Below are 16,077 nucleotides of genomic sequence, written 5' to 3'. Positions count from 1 at the left end.
GCCCAGCTTTGGTATTAGCAATACAGACCAGAATGGGCATACTTGGGTATCCACTTGTCTTCCTGATAATACTCCTGTTTATATTTCCTGCTGTGGTGAAGATGTTTTTCACAGAAATTACAACTACTTCATGAACTTGTTTTCCACCGGATCTTCTACAGATCTAGCTATCCATGCCATCATGTCCCACGGTCCCTATACACTTATTATTCTTCCCTACAACTTTATAAATTTTGCACATTTCCTTGTTGAATTAAATAGTATTTTTTAAAGTGTTTCTCCAAGTGCAGCTTTGTCTTCCAGCATGTGTGAGTTCACACCACCCTGACAAATTTCATGTCCAGTTTTTCATGATCAATGTTTATACTGATAAAGCAACACAGTGTTTAGCATGGGGTGGGTGGCAGCAGTAATCTATTTAATGAGTCCTTGTAGAGTTGTAGTGGACCGCTGATAGCCACTGTACATGGTTTCCAAGAGGACTGCTTTATAGTAGTTTTGTAGAGGCCATGGTTTCCTAGCTTGCTTGGAAGCATCTTATAAATGCCAAAAGCTGTACTAAAGGTAAGATACACGACATATTCAGACACTTCTGTATCCACAAGGCATGTTACTATGTCATGGGAAGAAATTAATTAGTTTGATGCCACAAGTTCTTTACTAATTTGTTTCCTGCTACTTTTTTCATTATTTTATTGATGCTTTATTATTTCTTTCAGTGTCTTCTGTCAATAAAAGTTAAGTAGGTCATCTATAGCTTTCTGACTCCTCTTCCTGTCTTTTTAAGGACAGAAAATACAACTGTGGTACTCAAATCTGCTGGACTCTCTCCTGTCTCCATGAGAAAGAAAAGGAAACTGCCATTAACTTGTGCATCATCAGCCAGTTCTCTGTATCATAGAATAATAGAATAATAGAATAATAGAATCATAGAATCATAGAATCATAGAATCATAGAATCATAGAATGGTTTGGGTTGGAAGGCATCTTTAAATGTCATCTAGTCCAACCCCCTGCAATGAGCAGAGACATCTTCAACTAGATCAGGTTGCTCAGAGCCCCATCCAACCTCACCTTCCTCAGTACTCAGACTGTTTTAGGCTGAGGGCTTATATTGCCTTCCTGTCACGGTCCGCAGATATTTTATTGAAGATGAAAGTTAAAAAGATACCAAACACTCTGGCTTTCAGTGTCGTGCTGGTAACTCTCACTCTTCAGCAAGAAGCAAACTCTTTTGTCTTCTTAGTATTAAGGGACTTGCAAAATGTTGGGTTTTTTTTCCCACTGTTTATATTCTTCGGGGAGCTCTGTGCCCTGTATGGCATCCTAGCTAACGATATATTGTAGCTTTATTTTTCTGAACTGCTGGGAAAATGGCCTTTGAGGATGGCAGCAACATGTATCTTCACCCTAGGAATAACCTCCTGCTGTTAAGTACCAAATGGCTTAATTCAAATACTATAATACACTCACAATGTAAGATGTAATATAGTCAGTTTTGTTTCCCCCATGGTGATGAGTGAAATCCTTTGGTCATAGTGTACTACCAGAGGACTTTTTGCCTCATTCTGTGTAGCCAGGGAGTCCAGGTGTTTGCTTATACCTCTCCAAGAAATTTTGCATCACAGTTGTCCTGAGCTAACACTTTTTTCTGGTGTCTGGGAACACAACCTTTCCTACTCGTTAAAACTAGGACTACTGGGATCAGCAATGGATGAGTTTCACAGAGGTCACCTACTTCTGTAGTGTGCTTTATCCCAGATTTCTGGTGCAGCTTCCCTAACTAGGCAATTAAATTCATCATAGCAACATAAAATATCTGCATATTCCTGTGACACTTAGCCACCTGCAAAGTGAAAGAGTACAATAGTAGGAAGAACAGTAATGAGAGCATCAGCATCATTAATGGAGGGAGCTGTTTTTTCCTAGTTACTCAAATTTTGCTGTGTTATCTGTGTGTATAGGAGGGAGGAAAATCCTGTTTCTTCTCAAATTGTAATGAATAACACATTACCGGAAAGGGAGAGTCTCCATGTGTTCCCCTCTTCCCATGCTGGTGAATGTTTCTCTCCAACTTGATAGGAAAATGGAATATCATAGCAATTATATTGTTCGGCTCCATGTGGAAAAAAATGTTTTCAAGTGAAGCTTTTAGGAATACTTTTCACTATTCTTCACATTTTTTCTGTTTCACATAGGAACACAGGATTTCCCTGAGAGGATCAGATAAGCTGTTCAGTTAGTCCAGCTTGCTTCTACTGTTGGGAAGAAGGGTCTACAAAACATTTACTATAGGCATAGCTTCACTACAGGCAAAAATTTTTCTTGTCTGGAACATGGTGCTTAAGGCTGGAAGCAGACGATGTCTTCAGAAACTATTTTTTCGTACTTTTTACCATTACAGCTCTTAAACATTTGCATTACTTACTTATATTTCTGTTACAAACTTTTAAACTCTTGATTTCATTTTCAGTCTTTTGGCAAACACTGGGGAAAAAAGAAGCAGAATAGTGCACAGGCCTTGCTGTTGCTTCAGTGGTTTAGCTACCTGTTTTCCTTATTTGTTTATTTTTTATTATTTTTTTATGTTTTCCTGGAGACTGGAGATTAAATGAATAAGAGGAATATTTTTGCTATTTGTAAGGAGGCCAAGTATGACATTTTGTAGAAGCACAAATTTGGTGATTTTTTTTCTCACCCTTGAACTGATGAACAGGCTCAAAATGTGAACTATTTTATTTGCACAGTTTGCCATTTTGCATTTCTGTACAGCTCAGGGTAAACCTTCAATCAGCATGTTCTTTGGAATGATCTTGAAACGTTTGTTCTATATTTTATATTGAGCTTGGGCTCCTGTCTGCTGCTGACAAATGGCTTGTCAACATATTGTTTCTGAAGCACAATTTGCATTTCTGTGAACCAGGGATTAAGCACTGTGTGTAGATTAGGAATAATTTATGTCTAATTAATAATAGATTTTTTTTCTCTCTCCTTCAGATTTTGTTTTGCATGAGAACAGCAGAGTACTCCCTGGTGATGACAAAGGAGAGCATTTCTCAAGTGCAAATAACAGGAAAACATTTAAATTGGAAGCAATTTGTGTTTTAACCACTTGCTTACTGACCAGTAAATTAGTTCTGACCAAGTAATGTGCTCTCTTTTGGAGATGTGAACATAGCTGGATATTTAGTTCATCTAAATGGGTATGCTTCCAGGCCTATGTTAAGTAGTTTAGTTTAGCAAAAGTACACTGTCATAGTAAATATTTAGTTACATGTAATTAATATTGATTATTTTTTTATTTAAATATGGTAATAACGAACCATACTAAAATGTAGTCTATAAGAACCATGGAATATGCATTTTAATGAAAATCTTATCCTTACAATCTGTTTTACCCTTAACTTCAACAATACATACAAAAAGACAGAACTGTCCAATAATGGGACCACTAATTGGTTTTGGTTTCTAAGGATTGTTATGTCTTTTTCGTTGTTTGACTGCTTTGTAGCCGTAGGCAGAAATAAGCCTTTTTGTTGTGAACAGTTTATTTAGGTTGGTCATATTTATTGGGTGGGCTGATAGTGCTTTGCTATAAATAATTTCAATCATTTTAATGGCAACTTTGCAATCAGAGAGAAACCAAGAACAAGTAATATGCATTTGTTGACAAACTTTCTCTGAAATAAATGTTATTCCTCTCCTTCACTGAGGAAGAAAAAGATTATGAAGTGAATTAATGAAGAAAGCCTTCCTGCAGTCTGAGTCTGCTTTGCTGAAAAGAACTGCTACTTAAATGAGTTGTTAAACCTAGGTCACTTCTGCCCATCAGTAGCATCTGTGTAGAAAATCTCTCTGTCCTCATAAACCCATCTTTTCCCATTAAAGTGCTTTCTAGTTTCCAGACTGTGCAAATTGGTTACGAGCATTGTGGGCAAAATCCAACACCTGCTGAACTCTAGAAAGTAATTCTTTTGGCTTGAGTGGGCAAGGAACCATCACCACACAGGACTTTATCATTGCTGCACAATTCAAAGGCAATGAGAATTGCACATATAAAGCCCAAGCAGTTCAAAGTCTTTCTCAGTTGCTTTGCTTATCACTACAGTAACAAACCAAGTGGCTGTTGCACAAAAGAACATCCATGTGTGATGCTACTGAAGGAGGGAGTGCCCAGGACAAGATGTGTCTGCTCTTTCTGTCTGCTCTGCAAATCTGAGCTGAATCAGGAAGATGGGGGCACTGAAATGAGGACAGTGGCTATCCTTAGACAAGTCAGTTGTAGCAGCTTCACGTGTAGGTTTGTACCTGCCAGGCTGTATGGCAGATGTGTCTGCTTGCGTCCTTCCTTGCAGAGATCAGTAACTATGTCTGGGGAGATGAGAAGAATTCCTCTATAGTGTGGTCTGGAAATAGCCCTTATGCAAAAGCTCTGCAAAAGTAAAGCAAGATGGCTGCATTTAATAAAAAAGAAGAAAAAAGTAGATATTACCATAAGCACCTAAGAGAACATGAAAATTTTTACATGTTTTTGGGGCCATCTTATAGGATAATAATTCTCTGCTGAGTCCTGTGTGATGGCAGTAAACACCTTGTAGAAAGACTAACATGTTTATCAGGCAATGAATTCCTACACATTTCCAGCCTCTGCTGCCTACTTCAGTCATCCTCTTGTTTCCACCTGTATTCCTGTGAACTTTACATGGATGAAGGGACATATTTTATGACATAATTATAACAAGTCATCAGTACTTTGTTGTATTACAGTGGCTGTTAGGTGGGCTGGCTTAATTCTGTGGCTGTAGTACACTGAACTGCTGTGTATGGTTAAGAACATATGCTGATTTTCTGTCATCATGAGAAAGAGCTGCCGGCTGTGTTATGCATGCTTTTCAGTGCATTATCTGCTCAGACACCTACCCATGAAATACTGGATTGTAGAATTATCCACTTTTGTGTGATCTCTCCTGTCTAGCATGAAAGGCTTTCTTTTACAGATGAGCAGTGACATTTGCTCTAAGGAGCAAGCAAGTTTTTGCAGGACGAATAGAAATCCAGAAGTATACATGAAACACATCTAGAACTGAATTTGTCACCAAGTAAAATATTTGGCCTGAAAATATTTGTCCCAAACAAATGCACATTTTCTGTTAGAGGGCTTTGTTTCATTAAAGTTAACCCTAGCTTCTAAATTATGGGGGGGGGGGTGTCCCCTCAAAGACAGGCTACTGAGTACTCCTAAAGCTATGGTCTGTAAGTGTGGATGACATAGAAATAGGTTTTACTGCTGATTGCTGAAGAGCCACAGGTGCTGTTGTGCAAGGTTAGAATTATTCTGTAGCAGGCATTCATGTTAGATGATAGTTCAGGGATACTTATTTGTTTGAAAATCCTCTTCTTGTGACTCACTATCTTTGCTTATTGTGGAGTAGTGCTCCAGGTTGTATTAGATTATAAAACGTTTGCCCTTAGAGTGGAGTGCTTCAGTCAATAACGAAAAACATAGATTTTTCTTATTTTCTAGCACATTCTGCATACCTCCTTTCTGTTTAAAAGGGTGAAATCTGTATAATAGTCTACAAAAAATTGAATATGATTTATTAATGCTTTAAAACAGAACAAAGTGAAAATACACATTTTTTTACTTAATAACATCTGTGTAACTATAAAATGTGTCAATTAAGTATAATGCATATCTGTTTCAACACTGTTGAGCTCCAGTCAGTAAAATTATTTTTAAATTCATATAAATAGCTGTCTTACCTCATCTTCAGAGCTCTCTTAGAAAGGCTGCTTTTCTAATTCTCTTTTTTTTAATCTCCCTCCCCGAACTGCCTTTTCAATGATAGATTTGGTTCTGGTACAAGCTAGTAGGCTGAAAGCTCATAATTAAGTCTTCTTTCTAGAATAGTCAACAACAGTGCTCCTATCAACTATTTTCCAGATCTGTTTGTGAGGAACAATTTGTGGAAGTGACAGGTAATTCACTAACTCATCTGTCCGACTTCTTTGCTGAAGCTCTTTCAGAAGCTGCCAGCAAGTGCTGTTGCATTGACCTGTGTGGTTTTGTCCTGGGAGCATTCCTCCAGGTACAGGTCTCACTGTGTCTGCCTTCACGAGGTGCCTGGGAGGCAAGGAAGTGTTACTGCTGCTCTTCAGCCAGAGGTGACAAGAAGCACAAGACAGGAAATAGTTTGTCCAGGATTGCATGAGATGGTTGTCATCTTCAGACTGTGCCCCCTAAAATATGAAGTCCCAGGTTTGTTTCTTCTTCTTCTTTGTCCTCTGCATACAACAAATCCAGGAGCTGGGTGGTGGCCATGACTTTTCAACTCTAGAATTTTATCCATTACTTTCTTTTTCATATTCAGATTGATTGCCTGGGAATGCAGATTCTTTACACCTCGGAGCATGGACAGAATTGTCACAGTGGCACAGCTGTAAAGAGAGAAAGCACGTCACAAATTTCGTAGGATAATAGCTACTTAGCAGGAGAATTAAGAAGGAAATTTCCATATGTTGATTGGATCTGGATTCCAGTGGCACGAGTGCTTACTTTTTCTTTTCCTATCTAAAACTTTTTTTTTTTTGTTTTCCTATATGTCTTTTGATTGAGATACCAGAATGGTCTTTTTCAGTATCAGTATATGTCTAGCTCTGCTGCTGTGTAACTGACTGTGAATACTTCTCACAGCTACACCCAGCCCTTCTCCAAGCCAAAGTAGAAACTCAAAAGCAATGGACAGAATTACCAAAGTAGACTGGAAATCTTCCCACATGAAATGCTCTTATGAGGCTTGCAGCATAGGGCACATCTTTTGTTATCTATTTTATTGCACTGCACATGCAATAAGCTTAACTACTGTATGCTTTTATGGCCAAACTCACTACAGTACAAATGCATAAGGGAACTGTTGGCTTCGTAAGTGTGGAAGCAGTAGCAAGACTCTTCTCAGGACAACAGTGAAACAGCACAATGGTTACATGCCTGAAATTCCTATTAAACAGAGGATACATTACTTTGTATGCCTTTGCAACTCTTTATTTAGAGGCACAGGAAAAGCAGATTATGTACAAACACGTACTAAGGTTCCAGTGTGGTTTTCTTTATTTATAATCATTTCCTTTAACTTGGAAATCCGTGGTTCTGCTTAAGGACAGCATTTCACAGCTAATGAAGAATCACTCATAAATGGAAAAGTATGTGAAATTCCAAAATATTTACCCAATTTATACCCTTGAGTTAGGGGTTAATAGAAATCTGGAGTGAGTTCTTACATTATCTGGGTCACTTAATTCATGCTTCTCGGATGGGAATGCATCAATTGCCTGGCATTTAAAGATGTATAGAAAATGTATTAAACTTGGCTAAAGAATGGGTGATATTTTACTTTCCTGGCAGGTAGTCTCCTGCCGTACTTTTCCAGCAAGAAGAACTCACAATCACAATCCTTAAATCTCCTTCTTGTTCTCCAAAATCACTCTTCAAAACCACTCTATCCCATAGCACACAGCTGTGTTTACTGCTACTGACTAGAGAAGACTTCGGACTCCCTATTAGTTACATTTTTTTTAAACTCTGCCTTCTTTTCCCTATTCCTTTCTTACCCTATGATCTTCACTCTACCCCATTTGTGTGTTTAATTGCTTTTAATTCTGTCTCAAGCTGCCCAGCCTTCTCAGAGGCAGGATTCTCAGTCTGCTATATCGTACTGCACCTAGTGCAGTAGATCCCAACTAATGGATCTGTGACATTTTTACTAAATGATATTACACTGATTAAGCAGATTATTGCTTCCTGTGTGGTGTTGGGGAAGCAGCAATATTGAGACTTTAACGCTGATTGCAGCCCAGCTGAGAACCTTTTCTCTCTTCAGGTAGAGTCAGACATTTTGTGAGACATTTCAGCATGCAAAATATTTAAATCTTTTTTTTTTCCCATCAGTTTTCTGCATACGTGCTCAATACCATGCAAGTATTAAGCTCAGAGAACTCAAGGAGATAATCCAACTACCAAACAATAAGGGAATTATAACTTCCATTGTAAAACTATAGAGAATAAAGGAACAAATAAAAAACTGAGTGAACTGATGGCACTGTGTGAGATCTACCAAATGGTACATAAAATTTATAAAAACAGATGGCTCTTTATTTGAAAGTCTTTCCCAGATGAAAAGTCAGTTGTTTAATCAACATGCATGCGATGTATGTATTGTAATGCTGAGAACGGCCAGTTGTGCTTTGCACTTTGATCACTTCCCGTAATAAAACTGGAGCTGAAATTAGTTCACTCACTCATGAATCACAAGGGCTTCAAAATGTGAAGAAAAAAAATAAAGGCTTTTAAAGAAGTTTTGCTAGAGAAATAAAAGAAAAAAGCTTTAACATTTTTTATTATTCTCTTTTATGAACACACAAAGATTGCCAAAATTGCAATACACAGTATGGACTAGTACATGGGCCTAAGTACTGAGAATTTACTTCCAGTTGTCAATGATGATTTTCACAGCAAATGGGCGACTTAGAGAAGAACTGCGAGTCCCTGTATAAACAAAACAGTGTTACTTTCCATTTACAGATTAGCACAAATAGTCTGGAGGTTTTTCCTTCTCCAGGTGTTTCTAAATAGCTGAATTTTTCCTGGTCATGTACTGTGTAATTTCTTCACTCTTCACCTTGCTATCTGCATGCCTTCCTTGACAAACGCAGCTCAAAGAGGCTTTTTGCTTCTTTAGTCTCCATCTACATTAATTATGGGAAACTGTTAATATTTATTTTTTTTAGCAGAAGGTAGAATAACAAAGTATATGGCAAACTTCTTGAGACCTGAGTTAAATACTTCAGTTTTCTACCAATTACTTATTATCTCATTGTATTGAAATTTATGAGGTTACTTTTGATTGCATTTATGCCTGTGTGTGTGAAACCTGCACCTGTGCCAGCTTAAATGATTAAAATTTGCCATGTATAAATAAGAAAATTTGGTTATTAGAGATTTAATTGTGACATGATTGTATGAAAGTTGCATCAGTGTGGATTGGCCTGTTGAACCAAGCATTTTTTGGTTTTCTGTCAGCAGCCTTGATTTTCAGTTAGTCAGTCTTAACTAGCACTGAAGTGGTAGGCTGTAATGCTCTTCGGAATCTGGCTGGAAGTTTTAAAAGCCCCTAAGAGTAATATGGTGTAATTGGCAGTGTAGTATTGGTTAACATAGAAAAGGTTAGTTTAAATTCATTTCAGAGGTAGCAGCAAGATCTGTTACATCTTCTCAGCTGTTTAGCTGCTAATCCCCAATGGGGGATTGGGGATATGGCAATAATGAATTGAAAAGGTGATAGCATCAATACCTGCAGTGAGATCTATGAAATAATTTTTCTTATTCTCAGACCATAAGTGTTTGAGTAATATGCAATATTTTATCTTCCTTCTCCTAATAACCACCTCCTTGCATCTTTAAACATTAAAGAACAGAACTATTCTGCATCAGAAAATTGAGAACCTTTGCTATCCTCTCTAAGCCTAAAATGGGTTATGCTTCCATAGCCATAAAAAGTTCTTAGGCAATGTAGGTTGTACTGTGGAGAGAAAGGTGTTAAAAGGCCTCAGCTCTGTGCTGCACTAGTGACATGCTTTCCAAGTGTCTCCAAATTTTCAGTGGTTTGTGAATGGAAAGCAGCCATTTTGCAAGAACCAAATAAGAAGAATTAGTCAAATTTACTGTAATGATAATATATTGATTACCATAAATATTAAACAATTTAGAAGGCTGACATAACATCAGTTTCAATCAATCAAATGTAAGAAGATTGTGGCCTTTAAATTTTTTAACCTTCTTTAAAAGAGTCTAGACATAGTGACATTAATGTTCTTACTAGAAAAAATAATTAATGGAGGCTAGATCTATCCTTTGAACTTTAAATGAAAGAAATACTGCCCACGATATTTTTGTGATGTCCATTGCACCGGAGCGTAAGGTTTCTGTGAATTCTTTAAAGGAAGTCAATTCAAGTTCAGATGCGTTTGTTAAAAGGCAAACCTGTGTCTTGAATGCATTTTCATGGCAAGGAAATACCTGTTCTCAGGGTAGTTCACCTTTCCACATGCACTACGGATTTTTTTAAGCTACATGGACTACGTGGAGATGAGAGATCAAGCCTAACACAAAAAGATCTCCATGAGAAGTGCTGCACTGAGCATCGTTTTACATCCTGTCTTCAAGGAGCTTATAAGAGCAGCTGGACAAGGTGGCATTTAGGTCTATATTTATTGAAACTCCAGGGCTAGTATTTTTGTGGGGTCTTAGATCATAAAAGAAAGTATTTCCCTTTGAGATGATGGGTGTTTGAATGGTTCCCAAAGCAGCTGGAAAATATACATTTTGAAGGAGCTTGTCTCTGGCGTTCTGGAGGTGTATACCACACCTGTTCCATGTAAGTTTCTCTGAGGCATGATGGGGATATGTTGAGGACATAGCTACAACATTTACAGGCCTGATGGTACCCTAATCACTACTTCTTCAGCAGGGGTGCAGAACTGCTTTGCGAGCTTAAAATCATAGATATCTGATATGGACTTCTGCGCTCTGTTTTCTTGTCTTTATAAATCTGCTCTTGGTAATGCACAGGACAAAAGGGATCAGCTATGTCTTAAATAGTTATTGTATGCTTATAACAACAGTAACAGGGCAAGTGAGGATCTGAAGGTACATACAGAAATGACAGCATGCAGAAGATGTTGCAAAGCTTTTTGCCAATCAACCACACAATGCATTCAACCATGTTTTTCACTGGTATGTAAAGCTGCTGAAAACTTGCAGGATTAGAGAGCTGTGTGCTCAAAATTTTGACTGTCTGACGTATAATTTCTTGTACATTTACTTTGTTGAGATTTTCATTCTCTCCTTAATTACCACTGTTCCGCCTACACAAGCAGTGAAAGTCTCAGGTTCCAAAATAACATAATTTTTTTTTTATAGTAAGTGAATACATTTTTCTTTTTAGCATAAAATAATTATGTCTGAATCTGAAATGCATTTTGATTGAAATAGCAGAGCAGTGAAATTTCCAAAATTAATACTACTATATTTTGATCTTTTTTTGTATGAAATAATCTGGACTTCTGCAGTTTTGTAGATGAGTCTTAGCAGCCAATCTCTCCATGTTTTAGACAAACATTAATGCAGGGACTTATTTTTAATTATGTGGACAGAATTTCATGACCACAGAATTGCTCACACATCACAAAGTTTTAGGTCCTGCAAAGGCAGCAGGTAACAGTATTCACTAAGACCATAGGAACATGCCACAGAAGGTGGCATTATTTGTATGAAGCAGCAAGATCACAGTCAAGGATATAGTGTGCCTCCTTCCCAAACCAAAGGGTTTGTTTCCTGAGCCTGGCTGACTCTACGTGGACGTGTTCAAAAGGAGGGATGAACAGGACAAGCTTTCATATGATACTGCAGACCAGACAGCTGGGATATTGTATGACCTTGTTTCTTTTGAAAGCAGACCGTTGACGATAGTTACAGGATAAGGAAAAAGAAGAGACATCGTATCTGGATACCAAAGTTAGTTCTAGAGGTGAAGAGGAGACAATGGAATAAAGGGCTTTATAACTACTTCATGTTCACATATGGCTCCAATAGAAATAGCCACTCAGTTAATGCGGAGATTCTGATTTATTTTGATGTCTTGAATCAGGATCCATTTCATAGAGAGATAATTTTCAAGAAATGTCATCTTCTTCCAGTTCCTCTGCTTATGGTGTCAGTCTGGAATCCAGGTTGGTAGAGATCTGATCTCCACACTCGTTTTGGAAGCACACAAAAGAGATCTTGCAGAAAAAAAGTAGGAGGGATTTGTGAACAGAAAATAAGAAATCATATAATTTTTTTGCAAACCTTAGGCAAAAATAATTCTTGCTCAGTAAACATGAAGAATCAATGAACGCTCTATCCAGTGCTTGTTTAAATACAAATGATAAATAATGTTGCTTTCCAGATCAAAGCAGCCACTAGTTCTGAACAATTCTCCACTATACTAGAGGGCAAAACCAGCCCTTGAAGTCTACACTTGGAAATCCTGAGAGCAGACTTGAAAGCCTGGTGGCTAATGCTTCTGCTAATCTAGAATTGTCAGATTCACTCTGTGACTTTTTGCTAACTGAGGTTTCATGATGATTAATAACCTAGAGTACTTAGAGGTAATTTACAATATCTATAGAATATTGAATATATAAGAATATAATGCTAATGTTACTGTGTGAGAGAGTTGATGAGAATAGCAGTTAACTGATGTTTGTGAATCTTTGACATCCTTGTATGAAAGATGCTGTATACAGCAAGTGCCAAATATGATGATTATCATCAGCAATATCCTTCTGACTCTAATTAGATGATTGAAGGGCAAGCCTGTGAACAATGCAGCACAGGACGAGCTGTTCATCACTGAATCTCTTAAAATTTTCTTTTTATTAGGAAGTTAAATGAATTAAGGGAACAGCTATGTACTGCATTTTCTTTCTTGCTTAGATTTTTTTTCTCGAACATAATTGTTGTGAAACCTGCCTTGGGATTGGTTTTGCTTTGATTTACCTCAAAATTACTTGCTTCGAAGGAGTGTAGGTTTTCTCTGTGAACAGAAATAGTGATTGATGACCCTTTCTTATTGTAGTCTGCCCCAGCACTCAGCAGTATAAATACAGCTAATGTTTGCACATTTGCTGTAGCTTTAGTTTGGGCACAGGCTTATGGGCTGCATGGCATTTCTGTAAGATTTTTTGCAGTAAATTGCAAAGACCACAGAAGCTCAAAAAATTCTAACACACTAAAATCACATATTGTCTTCAGCCTCAGCTAGGATTTCCTGTCATCTGTCTGCACCTGTGGTACTTAAGGATTATTAATCACAGTGCTCATACAAGTGATATACACTTAAAAATGAGTTGTGGCTTTAGTCATATGCTCTTAAACAAACCTTATATGTTCAATTCTTATGATAAAATTGCTTAACATGGAGACAAAGTCTTCTCTCCTTCCCTCCCTACTTTGAAGAACAGCTTCCACCTGAGAAATTGCTCAGGGGTAAATGAAAATACTTTTGTTTCAGCTTTTGAAGAAAGCCCCTGTTCACTTCAGAAGTTTCAGGTTAGCAGTAAAGATGATGGGTAGTCTATGGTATCCCAGTGTTTGAAGAAGGCATGCAACCTCTTAGAGAATTGTCCTTCCATATTCTAACGTAAGATCAACATACATGTCTGTGTGTATGCTCACACGTGTAAGTTTGAGAAGAGGATCATCAACAGTATTATCTTCAAAGTGAAACTCAGAACATTAATAGAAAATACTTTTATTATAGCAGATAACAGTGGTCCCCTACTGAGATCAAGGCTTTTGTCCAGGTTTTCAAGGTCTGCAATGAGCTGAGAACTCTATTTTGTAATATAGGGAGGTAGTTGAAGACCAAGGCAGTTTATTTTTTTTTCTCTGCATGTATCTTCTACACTATTTTGGTTTCTACTGACAAAATACTGACACGATACTCGGTCGGTAACTTAGTCACAATTTCTGTTTTTCATTAAGAGGGAAGAAATGGGAAAGTAGAACTATCAAAGGAAATCTTGGTTTATCTGCCTGTGTCATACACCACTTTTGAAAACTGTTTATCTGTGCATCTGATACAGCTGGTAAGATGTGATGTTGTCTAGTGTCCTCTTTCCGCCACTCAGACCGATGCAAAGAAGCGCTGATGCGCTAGCAGGCATTACCTCTGTGCTGCACAGCAAACCTTCGCTCCAGGCTCAGCGCAGTGAGCTCTGTGCTGTTTGCAGGAGTTGTGTGCAGGTGCAGGTGAGCCACTGTTTCTGTTGAACTTTGTAATGAGGCTATATAGGCGTACTTATGTCCCCTGAATAAGAAGGGTGACAATCCTGGCATTGCAATACAAGTGGGATGGGCCAAGCAGGAATATGTATGAACATGTTGGATAATGACACTGAGGTCATGTCAGCTCCTCTGCCTGCTCCTGAAATACTGTGCCATAACAATGGAGCTGCAGTTAGGTCATTTTGAGTGATGGCTTTCTGACGCACACATATTCAGAGTGCTAGATTTCCTGTGTAGATCACTCTCTCTCTCTAGGTAAGAAAAGACCTCCTCTTCAAGACTTTTTTTTTTTCCCAAAGTAACCTATGGCCCCTCTCTCCCTCTGCTGTGTGTCCTCCAGGGAAGAGCTAACTAGCTCACTAGCTATATATATTTTGAACATCTCATTAATTTGGACATCTTAGTACTTTCCCTGTTTGAGCACTGACTTTTTTTGGGGGGGGGTCATATTATTAGCCTGATGGTATCTGTATGCATCTGGTAGTAGAATTATCAAGTCTTTTTCCTTCTTTCCCTTTCTTGCTCTCTGTTTCCCTGCCTCACTCTGTTTGTGGATGCATATGTAAATATAGATTTTTATAATTTTGCCTTCCTTTATTGAAGAGAAGGCTTATTTTATAGTCAAATCAATTAGGAATATCTCTGTATGTAATTGTTATCTACTGGCTTCAACATAAAAGATATTATGGTAATGTTCCCTAAATGTATAGATTTCCATATGAAAGCAAATCAGGCTTTTAATTAATATTTTCAGTAAATATAGTCTGGAGTTACTTTCTTCCCTATCTCCTAATAGTAAAAGCTAACATGTCTTGTATATTTAGGAGGGGAATGAGATCAGTCCTTCTCTTCTTACAATATTACATTCTTTTAACTCTGCTGGTATGAGTAGCACTGCTACTTCTGTTAGTAGTTCTTCACTTTCTGTGAAGAAAAAAAGAGTACTGGGCTTCTGGGTGTTTGCTTAGCAAAATTTCAAAGTTCCTTGTCTGACCCTGAGCTGGAAGATGGGGATGGAGAGCACAATATACTCCTCATAATCCAGGAGGAAGCAGTTAAGGACCCGTTAAGCCACCTGGACACCCACAAGTCTATGGGGCCTGATGGGATCCACCTGAGAGTACTGAGAGAGCTGGTGCAGGAGCTTGCCAAGCCACTCTCCATCATTTATCAGCAGTCCTGGTTAACAGGGGAGGTCCCAGAAGACTGGAGGCTTGCCAATGTGACACCCATCTACAAGAAAGGCCGGAAGGAGGATCCTGGGAACTACAGGCCTGTCAGCCTGACCTCTGTACCGGGGAAGATTATGGAGCGGTTGGTCTTGAGAGTGCTCACAGGGCATCTGCAGGACAACCAAGGGATCAGGCCCAGCCACATGGGTTCATGAAAGGCAGGTCCTGCTTGAGCAACCTGATCTCCTTCTATGACCAGGTGACCCGCCTAGTGGATGAGGGAAAGACTGTGGATGTTGTCTACCTGGACTTTAGTAAAGCCTTTGACAGCATCTCCCACAGCATTCTCCTGGAGAAACTGGCGGCTCGTGGCTTAGACAGGTTTACTCTTCGGGTGAAGAACTGGCTGGACAGCTGAGCCCAGAGAGTTGTGGTGAATGGCGTTAAATCCGGCTGGTGGCCGGTCACAAGCGGTGTTCCCCAGGCCTCGGTTCTGGGGCTGGTCTTGTTCAATATCTTTATAGATGATCTAGAGGAGGGAATTGAGTGCTCCCTCAGTAAGTTTGCAGATGACACCAAGCTGAGTGGGAGTGTTGATCTGCTGGAGGGTAGGAGGGATCTGCAGAGGGATCTGGACAGGCTGGATCGATGGGCAGAGGTCCACTGTATGAGGTTTAATAAGGCCAAGTGCAGGGTCCTGCACTTTGGCCACAACAACCCCATGCAACGCTACAGGCTTGGGGAGGAATGGCTGGAGATCTGCCCGGCGGAAAGGGACCTAGGGGTGCTGGTTGACAGCCGGCTGAACATGAGCCGGCAGTGTGCCCCGGTGGCCAAGGAGGCCAAAAGCATCCTGGCCTGTATCAGCAATAGTGTGGCCAGCAGGAGTAGGGAAGTGATCGTGCCCCTGTACTCGGCACTGGTGAGGCCGCACCTTGAATCCTGTGTTCAGTTTTGGGCCCCTCACTAAAAGATGGACGTTGAGGTGCTGGAGCGTGTCCAGAGAAGGGCAACGAAGCT

The sequence above is a fragment of the Phaethon aethereus genome (genome assembly GCF_964289735.1).
Source record: "Phaethon aethereus genome assembly, chromosome: Z".
NCBI classification, from domain to species: Eukaryota; Metazoa; Chordata; class Aves; order Phaethontiformes; family Phaethontidae; genus Phaethon; species Phaethon aethereus.
The sequence above is the reverse complement of the archived record's forward strand: the minus strand, read 5'-3'. Positions refer to the sequence as shown.